General features: G+C 44.7%; 1 protein-coding gene across 16 annotated transcripts in view; it reads right to left on the bottom strand.

The window, feature by feature from the left end:
- ATP11C (ATPase phospholipid transporting 11C) overlaps positions 1 to 14,119 on the bottom strand; it is a 174,350-nt gene that overhangs the window by 112,249 nt on the left and 47,982 nt on the right. The gene's annotated exons all lie outside the window — the stretch shown is intronic.

Here is a 14,119-nt window from a genome sequence, read left to right on the forward strand (position 1 = left end):
TGGCTATAAATCTCCCTAATAATCACCACTGGACCTGGGTTAGTAGACTGAAGTCTACCTGATAATCAGGATTAAAGAGCTAATCAAAACTGGCTTTGTAAATGTTGAAGTAAAGTTGAGTTCAGTAAATGTGGCATAATGCAATCCACCAGGTAACTCGTAAGATTTACTTTTGCCATCATTCTTTCTGTTTTCTTTATAAATAGATAAATGGATATTTATTTAGATGAATAAACACCCAACCACCCAATTGCTATAGTGAAAACAGGATTTGGGCTCTGAGGGTGACCATAAAACACTATGAAGAGACTTCTTCATTTACTCCCAGGAATAAACATTTAAAGCTTGTTTAAACAAAAAAAAAAACGTCACTGCGTGATGGATATGTCAGCGAATCTTATTGTGGTAATCATGTATATATATATATGTATATATATATATATATATGTATGTATGTATGTATATGTGTGTGTATATATATATATATATATCTTTTTTAATCATCACGTTGTAAGCCTTCAATTTACACAATGTTATATGCCAACCAAATTTCAATACAGTGGGGGAAAAAATTAAATGTGAAAGTAACACAAAGTATACCAAAACTAAGGATTTGGGCTACACTTCTAAAACAACATGTTTATCGTTACAATTTGTAATTCGAACAAAGCAGACTCACGTTAGTTAAATAAAATGAACGTCAGGGTTTGGGGCAAGAAACACATCAACTCAAACTCTAGTCAGGCTCAGACCCAGACACCAACTGCGGAGGTTAAGGACTGGTGGGAGGTTCTCCCTTGGCACTCTGGGCTACTCGCCTGGCATTTCCTGCAGATGTCTTTATCCCCCAAAACTTGGCAACCTCCAAACCAATTAGTTCAACCCAGGTCTCCCACCCAACTGCCCATCCTCATGCTGCTACTACTTGGCCCTTTTCTCCACCTCCTGCCCCTAAGTCCAGTTCCCCTTCCTTCCCTCTCTCCTAACCCACTGATTAAAGTGAGGGCTACCCACTCCGCCATCCTGGTTAATCACAGTCTACACCCTTAACATCAGGAAACCTTCCCTACAAATACTTGCCTTCCCTAAGACTTGGCTTGCCTTCTCTTTTGAATAGAACCATGTTTCATTGACAAGTTAGGGCCACGACGGACAGCTTCCAGAACAGAAAGAAGAGCGTCCCAAGGCGATGGAGTGTAAACTTGCGGCAGCCAGGTTAAATATTCCTCCTCACCCTCTCTCTCAGCACGATCCGCTCCAACCCTCTCCTAATCCTTCTCAAGGGCAGCCAGGTCCTCACGGGCCTCAGAAAACTCTCCTTCCTCCACGCCCTCGTCCACACTGCAGTGAACAAAGGCACGCCTGGCATACGTTAAAGTCAAGCTTGCAGTTCAGGGGAACCCAGGCCTCAGCAATGGCTGAGGTGCTGCTCAGTGGGCACATGGCCCGCTGCGTTTTGGGACACCTGGCTCTCTTCTGAAGACTCTTTCCCAGAGGGGTATGAGTCAACCTCTCTTGCCTCCTGTGGCTTAAACAGGCCATTAACCCAACCTCATGAAAAGTCCTCCCTTTGGGCTCACGCCATGTGGAGATACAAGCTTTCGTCTCTCCTTGTTATGGATATCATGTCTCCTGGACGTTTCCCTTCGTCTGGGTCACTGGCAGCCTTTCCATCCCATCTCCTGCCATCATCCTATGAAATTTTAATGTTCATGTGAACAATGTACTCCATATTCCTTTCATAGTTCTTGGGCTTCCTTATCTCTAGTGACCTTCATCTTTTCTATCTATCATCTCTGGTCGTCAGATCTGGTCACATAGTGATATCGACTGGAGACTTTGAAATTTAGCCTTCAGTCCTTATTCTCTAGGCCAACTCTTGCCACACCCTTAGAAATTCCATAGTTCACATGGACAAGTCACCCAGAAACCTAGATTTTCAAGTCCCACGCTTGTGCTCCGAGGATCTTCATCTTTGTTCTACTTTAGCCAACTATGCTTTGGTGACGGACTAGGATTTGTTATCACCTACTGTTTCACCTCTGACACCTCAAAGAACAGCAGCTCTCTCTCGCTCTCTCTCCTTCTCTCCCCCCTCTCAGCTTTTCAGTTCTTTCACTCGCACTACAAAAACTCTTTAAAAACCTCTAGTCTCTCGATCCCACCCTGTTTCTCAAACTCCTTCCTTTCACTTTCCTATGAAGTCTGAACATCGTGCTGACTCATGGAACCTATTCTCTCACTAGCTCCCTCAATTTTTTCCCAAAGTGGCCTTCTGCCATAATTGACCTACAAAGCCCTACATCTAGGACCAATCTCAGAAACTGCTTTCTCTACTCCTGCAAGAAGGAAGCAGAGAACAGGTTTGATGAAACCACACTAACGTGAAGAATAATGCCGTTACAAATTCCTCGGGGTCACTCCACAAACTTAGGTGTCGTTCATCCCACTCTCCACTTACGCTCGACATCCAAAGCTCCATGACTCCGCAAGCCCCCTGCCACACTCCTCTCTACGTGGGTGAGCTTGCTCCTATATCCCTTAAAAAACTCACGGTCAACTGGTGGGCCTTTCTTCACATTTCCTTGTGCGTGCACATCAACTGTTTCCCTTGTTCCAGAAGACAGGACCTCTTCGCCTGTTCAACACCGCTAAGGAGCTTCCCCCTATGTTCCTGATCTCCATGTTCCCATCTTTTGGCACCAATGATGATCCCATCTCCCCTATGTTGTCAGCTGCTTCACATCCACTCTATCTCCCCCTGGTTCCTTAACTTAAGGTCCTTATTTTTCTCAAACACAAACACACTTTCCCTGATAGAGAACCCGCTTTCACCCTTACCTCACTCCTGCCCTACAAAGGCCCAGTATTCAAAGTAAAGCTCCTTTCAAGCCTGGGTGGCTTGGTCAGTGGAGCCCTCAAGTTTTTTGTTTTTTTTTTTTTTTAATGTTTTGTTTTTGAGAGAGAGAGAGAGAGAGAGAGAGAGAGAGAAAATGAACGTGGGGGAGGGGCAGAGAGAGACCCAGAATTCAACGCAGGCTCCAGGCTCTGAGCTGTCACCACAGAGCTCCATGCGGGGCTTGAACCCACAAACCATGACATCACGACCTGAGCTGAAATCGGACACGTAACCTACTGAGCCAGCCAGGCGCCCTGAGGGTCTGACTCTTGATTTGGGCTCAGGTCATGATCCCAGGGTTATGGGATTGAACTCCACCCATGTCAGGCTCCACACTGAGCATAGAGCCTGCTTGAGATTCTCTCTCTTTTTCTCTTTCTTTGTCCCCCCTCTCCCCAGCTCGTGCTTTCTCTCTCTCTCTAAAAAAAAAAAAAAAAAGTAAAGCTCCTTAGGGCAGGGATTTGGGGTTTGTTTTGATCACTGGCACCTGGTAGGAGCTCAAGTAATCATTGAATGACGCTTTCTCTCACCTTCTCTTCCTTCTCTCGGCCTGCTGTCCGGAAGCTGCTTCCTGCCCCCATACTCCCACAGCTCTAACTTGCCAGATTGAATGGACACGTCCGTATTTAAGCTTTCTAATACTGACACTAGTAAACTGTCATCTCCTTCTTAGTGCTTCCTCCTTTGCTTCCAGAACATCGCACCTTCTCTTACCTCTCGAGACATTCCTTTTAAGTCTCCCTTGCCAAATCTGCTTGTCCGGCCCCCACACTAAACGACCACAGGCTGGTGTTTCCCTGGATTCAGTCCTCAGCTCTGTCTTTCACTACTCTGTGTGCTCTTGCTAAGTAACCTAATCCACATGAGTGGCTTTAACTATCATCTACATGCTAGCACCGAACAAGCTGTCTATCTTTAGTCCGGACTTCTCTTCTGAGCTCTACATACATAGAAAACAATGACAACCACTGGCATTTTTAAAAATGTTGATATTTATTTATTTTTGAGAGAGAGAGAGAGAGAGAGGCAGGAGGAGACAGAGGGAGACAGACAGAATCCCAAGCAGGCTCTGCACTGTTGGTGCCGAGCCCAATGTGGGGCTCGATCTCACAACCATGAGATCATGACCTGAGCAGAAGTCGGACGCTTAACCGACTGAGCCACCCACCCAGGCGCCCCAGCACTGGCGTTTTTGAGGGCTTACATTCCAAAGCACAATTCTAAGCTGCTTCCTATGTACTTACTCACCACGTAAAGGTGAGGGAGTCAAGGCAGAGAACGGAAAGCAACTTGCTCAAGGTCACATAGCCAGCTAGCAAGCGGTGGAGCTGGTAAAAGAGGACCATGAGTACTTTTTATTTTTTTTTTTTTATTTAAAAAAAATTTTTTTTTCAACATTTATTTATTTTTGGGACAGAGAGAGACAGAGCATGAACGGGGGAGGGGCAGAGAGAGAGGGAGACACAGAATCGGAAACAGGCTCCAGGCTCCGGGCCATCAGTCCAGAGCCCGACGCGGGGCTCGAACTGACGGACCGCGAGATCGTGACCTGGCTGAAGTCGGATGCTTAACCGACTGCGCCACCCAGGCGCCCCGAGTACTTTTTAAAACAACAGCTTTATGGGTATAATTCATGTATCATAGAATTCATTTGTTTAATGATGCAATAGTTTTCGGTACGTTCACAATGTGCAACCATCCTCAAAATCTAATTTTAGACCATTTTCATCACCCTAAAAAGAAACCTCGTACCCTTTCATTGGTAGTCACTGACACGAGTACTTTTTAAAAAAAGGAATCTCTACACCCAACATGGCTCGAACTCCGCACTCCGAGATCAAGAGTTGCGTGCTCTTTCTGGGGTGCCCGGGTGGCTCAGTCGGTTGAGCGCCCGACTTCGGCTCAGGTCATGATCTCACGGTTCGTGAGTCCGAGCCCTGCATGGGGCTCTGGGCTGATGGCTCGGAGCCTGGAGCCTGCTTCGGATTCTGTGTCTCCCTCTCTCTCTGCCCCTCCCCTGCTTGCGCTCTGTCTGTCTGTCTCTCTCTCTTTCAAAAATAAACATTAAAAAAAATTGTTTTAATGTACATATATCAGCTGTCACAATAATAAAGATTATTTTTATGTGTTTACAAGGGAGCTTTCTACCAGGATTCGATTTACGTGTGTGCTACACCAAACTCAAAGAAGAAAGAGCTACATATTCCTAAAACTAGACAAATATTGCAGCCTTAATGTTTTACCCGGAGGCAGCCACACTCAATCCTCACAGGAATAACAGTAAAAAGGAGAGTATCTTTAGTAGACTGAAAAATGACCTCTCCTTACAGACACAATTTTACACGACACGTGTCTAGTTACATGAAAAATGAAACCGATTGTTTAAAGCCAGGGAGTCTATAAATGGCAATTATCAACTGCATACATGACACAAATGAAAAGAAACTGCTTAAGAGAATAAAATGAAAAAGACTTTTTCCAAACGGAGGCGTTCATCAGTCTTCTAATGAGTGTAATTAGAGAATGTATTTCCATGCTGTTCCAGGTGGAAAGATACAACATGAGTAAAACTGCCCTGCTGACGCTCCTTGCCCAGGGACTGCAGAGCACGAATGTGTTATTTCTGATCTAATGTGCCATTTGAAGACTCGGGAGAGACCAAGAAAGAAAAAGAAGTAAGATAGGTATGTAGTTTTTAAGCGATAGGAGGAAAGAACAACCACTAAAGAAAAGCAGCAGCATCTAATTTTATGGAACAATTCTTTCAAACGTCTTGTTTCGCATTCTTCCCTTTCATACAGATTGTGCCTCATTTGAGGTTCAAAATGCGTTACTTTAAAGTTAATCAGATTCAGATCCCACAGCTCCTAATGATCTTGAAACTATCATTGGTGTAAAAGGGTAGCTCTTTATTCCCATCTGGGATGAAGTATGATAAGGATGAACTCATCTATCAGAGACCTGTAGACATGTTGTTCAATTTAACAATCATTAACTGAGCACCTACTATGTCCTAGTTTCCACACTGAGTGCTGGAGACTAGAGAGGAAGAAGACAGAATCCCTTACCTCACAGGTAAGTAGGGGAGGAGACATATATCTAAGGGAGGCAGAATATCAGACTATAAGTAGCACAGCATGGATTTAACAAGACTGCTCTGTTTTTAGACCAAGTTTCGACCCCAAATTTTGTTCTAAAAAACATGGTCAACCCAGCTGCAAAAGCCATGTGAGTCACGGCAGAAAGAGACTGTCCCAGAGGAAATTGAGAGGGGGGAAAGGGTAAATCTGAGAAAGCATGATGGTATTCCTTCACTCACTAATTCAACCATTCCAGATAGCTGAAGATTAAGTACCTGCTATCTGGCAGGTTCAGAAGATATAAAGAAGAATGAGATGCTGTCTAATCTTCCAAGGCAGTCTCGATTTAGTGAGCACAGGAAACAGTGATACTGCAGGCTGACAAATGGAGGTAATGATGATGATGACCATATTTAGCATCTAGTAAAGATCTCCCGTGTGCCAGGTACTGTCCCGTGTACTTCATTCTATTAACTAATTTACCCCTTCTGACAAACCTATGATGGAGGTAGCTGTTAGTTCCCCCATTTTATAGACGAGGCAACTGAAGCACAAAGAGGTTACAGTAAAACCTCTGTTTGGGAGCATAATTCGTTCCGGAAACATACTTGTCATCCAAAGCACTCGTCTATCAAAGCGAATTTCCCCATAAGAAATAACGGAAACTCAGATGATTCGTTCCACAACCCAAAAATAGTCATATGAAAATGCTTACAATCCTATCACAGAATACAAAATAACAAAGAAAATACAAGTTAACCTGCACTTCCCTTTGGAAACTTTCGTGGCTGGTGTGAGGGAGACCAGAGAGAGGAGGGTCATCGTGTAGGATGACTTCCACTATCACGAATGGATGTTGCCTACAGTAGAGTATTAATAAACTCTGGTCTTATACCGTATTTAATGTACGTGGCGATAAGGCAGCAGAGGAAAGGGTCTCTCTCTGCAGGCAGCCTGAATGAATGAAGCAAAGCATTCCTGAGCTTACTCTTGTCTGGAAAAGCAAAGGACTGTCCGTAGGGGCCTTGAAGGGACAAAAGATACACTAGGGCCAGCTGTGGGCACCTTCCAACGTTCCGAAAAATCACGGATCTCTGCCAAACACTGCACCTGAGACCAAGCATCTGAGCATGGGAGACAATCACCCACAATCCCGCAGAGAGAGAGAGAGAGAGACACACACACACACACACACACACACACACACACAGAGAAGAACCGTTGGCTCAGTTGTGATCATGTGACATCCAGTGTCATGCACTACTCGTTATTGTAAGACAGCGCTCGTTTATCAAGTTGAAATTTATTAGAGATGTTTGTTCGTCTTGTGGAACCCTCGCAGAACAAGTTACTCGCAATCCAAGGTTTTACTGGCTGTGACTTATCCTCGGCCGGGTCGGCTAGAGAGGAACAGAGCCAAGATTTGCACGATGACAAACTGACTCAAGCTTACAACCTTAACCCCAATACCACGCTGTCTTCAACAAATGCCTAAGTCAAGATCCTGTATATCCTGGATAATCGGCATCGCCGCAGAGCTATAAAGTAGGTTTCCTCAGCCCCAATTCAGAAAGGAGGAAACTGAGGGGCAGAGAAGATCACTAAATCGCCCCAAGTCTTCCGGCCACGTAGCAGAGCCACAGTACAAATTCAAATCGGCCCTAAATCTCTTTCAGCGTTAGAGACGCCAGCTCTAACCACGCTGGAAAAGTAAACCACCACGCAGACCGTTCTTCCAGAGGAACAGCGTGATACCGAAAACATACTAGTTTTACAAATGCCTCGGGCACACAGTACCTTGGGGAGTACCTGCTGCAGCCTCTGGGTCTGCATTAAACAGCTTCCACAGAAACTAGTCATTCTCCAGGACCAGCAATACACCCTGCACTTTGATTTGCTCTGATAAGAACAGACACCCCCTGGGGAGGGCGGGGGTAGAAGACAGGCCGAAGGGTTGACGTTCCGATGTAGTTGGCAGTGTGCTTGGGTCTGCCGTGGTTACGCTGTGTGCCGTGCGGCCTCTTGTTCGGAGACGAGTCTTATAAGTTACTTGGGGACTTTAATTTCAAAGTGATTTTACCTATGAATTCTACCACTTAGGAAAACAGATTTGTTCGCATCATTCCCGGGAAGCATGTAAAAAAACACGCTAGGAAGGTTTTATTTTATTTATTTATTTTTATTATTACTAAAAACTTTTTTTTGATGTTTATTTGTTTTTGAGAGAGAGAGAGAGACAGAGAGAGAGAGAGAGACCGATCCAGAGTGTGAGTTGAGGAGGGGCCGAGAGAGAGGGAGACACAGAATCCGAAGCAGGCTCCAGGCTCTGAGCTGTCCGCACAGAGCTCGACGCGGGGCTCGAACCCACAAGCTGGGCGATCATGACCTGAGCCGAAGTCAGACACTTAACCGATGGAGCCACCCAGGCGCCCCACTAGGAAGATTTTATTAATGGAAAATGCAATGTTTCCAAAAATTGTTGAAACCACAAGAAAAAATTCCTCAACGTATTCTTAAAGAAAAAGTATTAGCAAAAAAAGTATTTTAGAATAACTAAAACATATGTAACCAAGTTGAGGATTCTTTGCATATCTAAAATAATTCTGTAGTTATATTACATAAAATGAATCACAGTGTATGTGTGATATAAATACTAAAGTATAGTTTTAGACCTATTAATTTTTACTGTACACATCCAACATACTTTCCAGTATGTTTTTAGGATTTAACTTCTTACAAATAGGGTTACAAATTTTTTAACTTTAAGAAACGCAAGGTTGGAGGGGGGTAGCACCTGGGTGGCTCAGTCGGTTAACCATCTGACTCCTGGTTTCAGCTCGGGTCATGATCTCATGGTTCGTGGGTTTGAGTCCCACTTCGGGCTCTACACTGGCAGCATGGAGCCTGCTTGGGATTCTCTCTCTCTCTGCCCCTCCCCCACCCCAATAACTAACTAAATAAAAACTCAAAAAAAAAAAAAAATAGCAAGGCTGTTTTTACTTTGTGCCAATTTTTGACAAGTAGCCAAAACTTGCCATTCAGGACAAATTAGCAACCTTTGGGATGAACAACAATGGTATGATTTCTTACCGGAGTATGTCACAGGATACAGACACTGGGGGGTCAAAAACACCTTGGGCCACAACCCTAGCTCTGCCTCTAATTAGCAAGGTATGTCATATTTTGGCAGGCTACTTAACCACTCCGTATCTGTTTTCCTCTATGTAAATTGGAGCTGTACTGTATTCCTAAAAGGATTAAACAAAATAACACACATACAGTGCCTGACCCATACATAGTTGGCACTCAGAAGTGTTCATTTCTATCACCACCACCCACGTCTCCATTTTCTGGGGAGAAAAAAATTAAATACTACTTTTGCCAGATGGAGCTTAGTACACACACAGTTCCACTTTCCAAAATACCAAGATGAATAGTTTTCTGCCTTTTCAGCTTCGGGTTTCAGGAAAGAGAGTGTTTGGCCATCCTGGGCACATGCCAGTCTTTACAAGCCTGGAACAGTTTCTTTCCTACCTGCGAAAGACAGAGGGCTCTGAAGTTGGTGAGAATAAAGCAAGGGGTTAAAAAGGGTCCCTAACAGAACAGAGCCACCAGCCCAGAGCCAGCCTGGAATACCATGACAGCATCAGTATTCCTCCAAAACTGAAAGGGCTCCTAATCTCAGACTCTGAGTGGGCTTACTATTCTAATGAAAGTCAAAGTTCGACGGTTCCCCTTTTCGCCTAAAATGTTCACGGTATTCCTTGAGGTAGTCGCATATCTAAGTTAAGCACAAACTGCGACAGTCATTATTAAAAAACCCAAACGCTAATATGCGGAAGATAAGAGAGTTTGATAAATCTGTTTAAATGCCACTCAAACGTTTATTTCACCAGGAACGACCCGATACCTTCAAGTGTACAATACCAGACCAAGCTTTGGAAACGCAAAGACACACGTGCAGCTGTACTAAGTATCGGGAAGGCCAGCACCCCGAGAGAGGAGTAACGATAGTAAATGCTTACTGAGCATTGACTATCTCCCAGGTTCCCCTGTAAGATGCTATCCAGACCTATTTAATCTTCATGACAGCTTTGTAGTAAAAATGACTATTAGCCCCGTTGTACAGAAAAGGAGACCGAGGCACAGAGTGATCAAGTAACCTGTCCGCGGTTACACAGAAAAAAAGTCACGAGTAGAACTTCCCTCGTGGAGCTGCTGTTCTAGTGCGAGAAGACGGACAAAAAAGAGAAGGAAAATATATAGTAACAGCGCTAAGGAGAGCAGTAAATCAAAGAAGAAAAGTGTTGGGGGGCGGTCACAATTTCGAAGGCGGCCTCCCTGAGGAGACATCATGACTAAAGAAGGGACTCCCCACCTTGCTCACACACAGACACGAAGAAACCAAATGAAGATTTCCCCCGTGGCGATAGTCTCTAAAAACTCCAGAGGCAGCAGTGAAGACAGGCACTCACATAGATCATTATAATCCGGTGATGAATGTGAATTAATAATGAAGAGCTACAGGGAAGAGGGGGCAAAAAGGGGGCCTGACTCAAACCCAATTAGGGGTAGGCAACAACTTCCTGAATGCGATGCCCGAAGCAAGTCGTACAAAGATGAGCAGGGGTTTAGACTGAGAAGAGGGAAGATCTAGCAGAGGATGCGGCATGTGCAAAGGCCCAGGGGCAGGAGATGGCATGGAATGATTGAGGGATCTACAGGAGTTGTCCTGTTGCTGAAGGAAAACGTGTAAGGAGAATGGCAAGAGGCAAGGCAGGACAGGGACCAAGCAGTCTGCAGTGCGGACGGCGGCACGCGTTCCCCTCCAGCAGGTACCGCTGAAGGTCTGGACCACAGGCTGCCGCTGCGAGCATGGGAGAGTAAACGGGAGTTATTGGAGCAAAGCACAGACAGGACTTGGAGGTCTAGTGCTGGGAAGACAGTAAATGAGGATACCATCCACTCAACCAGGGAAGGCAGGAGGACCAGAGCTGGGAACGGAGGTGACGAGCCGTTCTGGACGTAGCGCTGCTTCTGGGGAGCCTACAGGAAAGCCCAAGGGACCTCTTCAGTAGGCAGCCCCAAATACCGGTCCAGGGCTTAGGGGAGGACTGGGGCGGTGATAAGGTCGATGTATTCTTCATCTGCTTACATTTAGCAACTGGGGGCATGACTTTGCAGATCGCCCCACAAAAAGAGAGTCAAGGGCAGACCTTTTTTTTTTTTTTTCCTTCTAATAATATTATTGTCAAATTGGCTGACATACAGTGTGTAAAGTGCGCTCTTGGTTTTGGGGGCAGATTCCTGTGGTTCATCCCTTAGATACAACACCCAGTGCTCATCCCCACAGGCGCCCTCCTCAATGCCCATCACCCCCTTTCCCCTCTCCCCCACCCTCCATCAACCTTTAGATTGTTCTATGTATTTAAGAGTCTCTGATGGTTTGCCTCCCTCCCTCCCTCGCTGTGACTATATTTTTTCCCCTTCCCCTCCTCCATGGTCTTCTGTTAAGCTTCTCAAGATCCACATACGAGTGAAAACATAGGATATCTGCCTTTCTCTGACTTGTTTCACTCAGCATAATACCTAAGGACAGACTTTGAAGGAACAATATTTTAAGGGTCTTCTGTGGTTTTATAACCTGGACAATATAAACAACGTACACATTTAAGATGTATATAATTCAGTGGTCTATAGTATGTTCAAAGTCGGGCAACCATCACCATGATTCAGTTTCGTAACATTTTCATGCCCTATAATAAACCTCTGTAAACCATTACACTCACTCCCCGCCACTGACCCCCTAAACCCCAGGGAATCAATAATTTACTTTCTGGGGCGCCTGGGTGGCTCGGTCGGTTAAGCGTCCGACTTCGGCTCAAGTCACGATCTCGCGGTCCGTGAGTTCGAGCCCCGCGTCGGGCTCTGTGCTGACTGCTCAGAGCCTGGAGCCTGTTTCAGATTCTGTGTCTCCCTCTCTCTCTGTCCCTCCCCTGTTCACGCTCTGTCTCTCTCTGTCTCAAAAATAAACGTTAAAAAAAAATAAATTTACTTTCTGCCTATTCTGAGCCTTTTGTATAAATGGAATCATACACTGTGTGGTCTTTTGTTTGACTTCTTTCACTTAGTGTGATGTTTTCAAGGTCCAGCCATGTTGTGGCACGTATCAATACTTTGTTCCTTTCTATGGATGTACGGTACCCATTGTATGGACGTACCACATTTTCTTTAGGTATGCATTCATGGGTTGGTGGACATTTAGGTTGTTTTCACCTTTTGGCTACTATGAATAATGCTGCTATGAACATTTGTGTACCACTTTTTGTATGGACAGGTTTTCACTTCTCTTGGGCATACACCCGGGAGTAGAACAGCTGGGTCATAGGGTAATTTCATGATTAACTTTTTTTATTAAAAACATTTTTTTTTTTAAGTTTATTTCTTTTGAGAGACAGAGAGAGCAGAGGAGGGGCAGAGAGAGAGGGAGGGAGGGAGAGAATCCCAGGCAGGCTCCGTGCTGTCAGCATGGAGCCCAATGCGGGGCTTGAACTCATGAACCGTGAGATCATGACCTGAGCCGAAACCAAGAGTCAGACACTTAACCGGCTGAGCCACCCAGGTGCCCCTAAAAACATTTTTTAAAATGTTTATTGTGGAGGGGGGGTGCGGGGCGGGGGGCCGGGGGGGGGGGGGCAGAAAATCCCAATCAGGCTCCTTGTTGTCAGCACAGAGCCTGACACAGGACTCGATCCCATGAACTGTGAGATCCTGACCTGAGCTGAATCCAGGAGTGAAATGCTTAACCAACTGGGCCACCTAGGTGCCCCATCACGATTAACCCTTTTAAGGAACGAGCAAACCATTTGCCGCAACGGTTACACCATTTTGCATTCCAAATAACAATGTAGGTGGGTTCCAATGTCTACGCATCCTTTCCCTTTTTTCTTCTAAACGGTAATCCTAGTGGGCACGAAACAGCGTCTCGTTGTAGTTTTGATGGGCACTTCCTGAACAACTAACGATGTTGGGCACCTTCTCGTGTTCGCTGGCCAGTCGTAGATCCTCTTTGGAGAAATGTCTATTAAAATCCTTCGCGCAGTTTCCGAATGCACTATTTGTCTTTTTGTTGTCGAACACACACTGTTCTGGAGGCTTCGCTCTGATGTTTACTACCTGTGGGACCTTGCACAAGTCATTTAACCTTTTCCTAATCTGTTACCTCATCTGCACATTGGGAGCAATTTGTACCGATCCCCTGGCGTTGTGAGGATTGTATATGACAATGTTAGTGATCATTAAATGACAGCTATTATTGTTCAAAAGAGTATTTAAACGCATTTTTAGATACCTATGTTCAAGTGCGTGATGGTCTTCATTCTTACCGTTCCAAAAGTTCTTTTTACACTGATTGCAAAATTATGAACTCTCAAACAGAACTATCAAAATGTAAACTTTTAATAACATCGTTAGTCCAACTTTTAAAAATAGCTTGTGTGATTCTACAAACAAGAGTAAAGAAAAACGTAGGGCTGTCTGGGTGGCTCAGTTGGCTTAAGCGTCCAAATTCAGTTCAGGTAATGATCTCACAGTTCGTGGGTTTGAGCCTCGCATTGGGCTCTCTCTGCTGTCAGCACGGAGCCCTCTTTGGATCCTCTGTCTCCCTCTCTCCCTGCCCCTCCCCCGTCCGTGCTTTCTCTCTCAAAAATGTATAAACGTTAAAAAAAAAAAAGTAAATAAAAATGTAAAAGGATGTTTAATAGCGCTGTTTATAACAGTAAAAACATTAACTAAATGAATCCAAGTGTCTCTCAGGAAAGTACTGTTTAAACTAACTACGGAATATCCAAATAATGGCCTACTGTGCAACTGTTAAAATACAGGAGTGGCCTGATATGTACCAATATGAAATCATCTCTAACGTGTATCTCAGGTGAAAAAGCAAATTGAAAAATATGATACCTTGAATGATACCAACCGTACATAAAAAAAAAATCTATGTTACGTGCATGTGCGTGTTTATGCTCACACAAACATGAAAACAATCTGAACACCTAGACAAGAAATCTAACAGTGGTGCCAAGCTTTTTATACCTTCTAGTTTTAAAAATGTTTCGGGGCGCCTGGGTGGCTCATTCGG

The sequence above is a fragment of the Leopardus geoffroyi genome, chromosome X, assembly GCF_018350155.1.
Source record: "Leopardus geoffroyi isolate Oge1 chromosome X, O.geoffroyi_Oge1_pat1.0, whole genome shotgun sequence".
NCBI lineage: Eukaryota > Metazoa > Chordata > Mammalia > Carnivora > Felidae > Leopardus > Leopardus geoffroyi.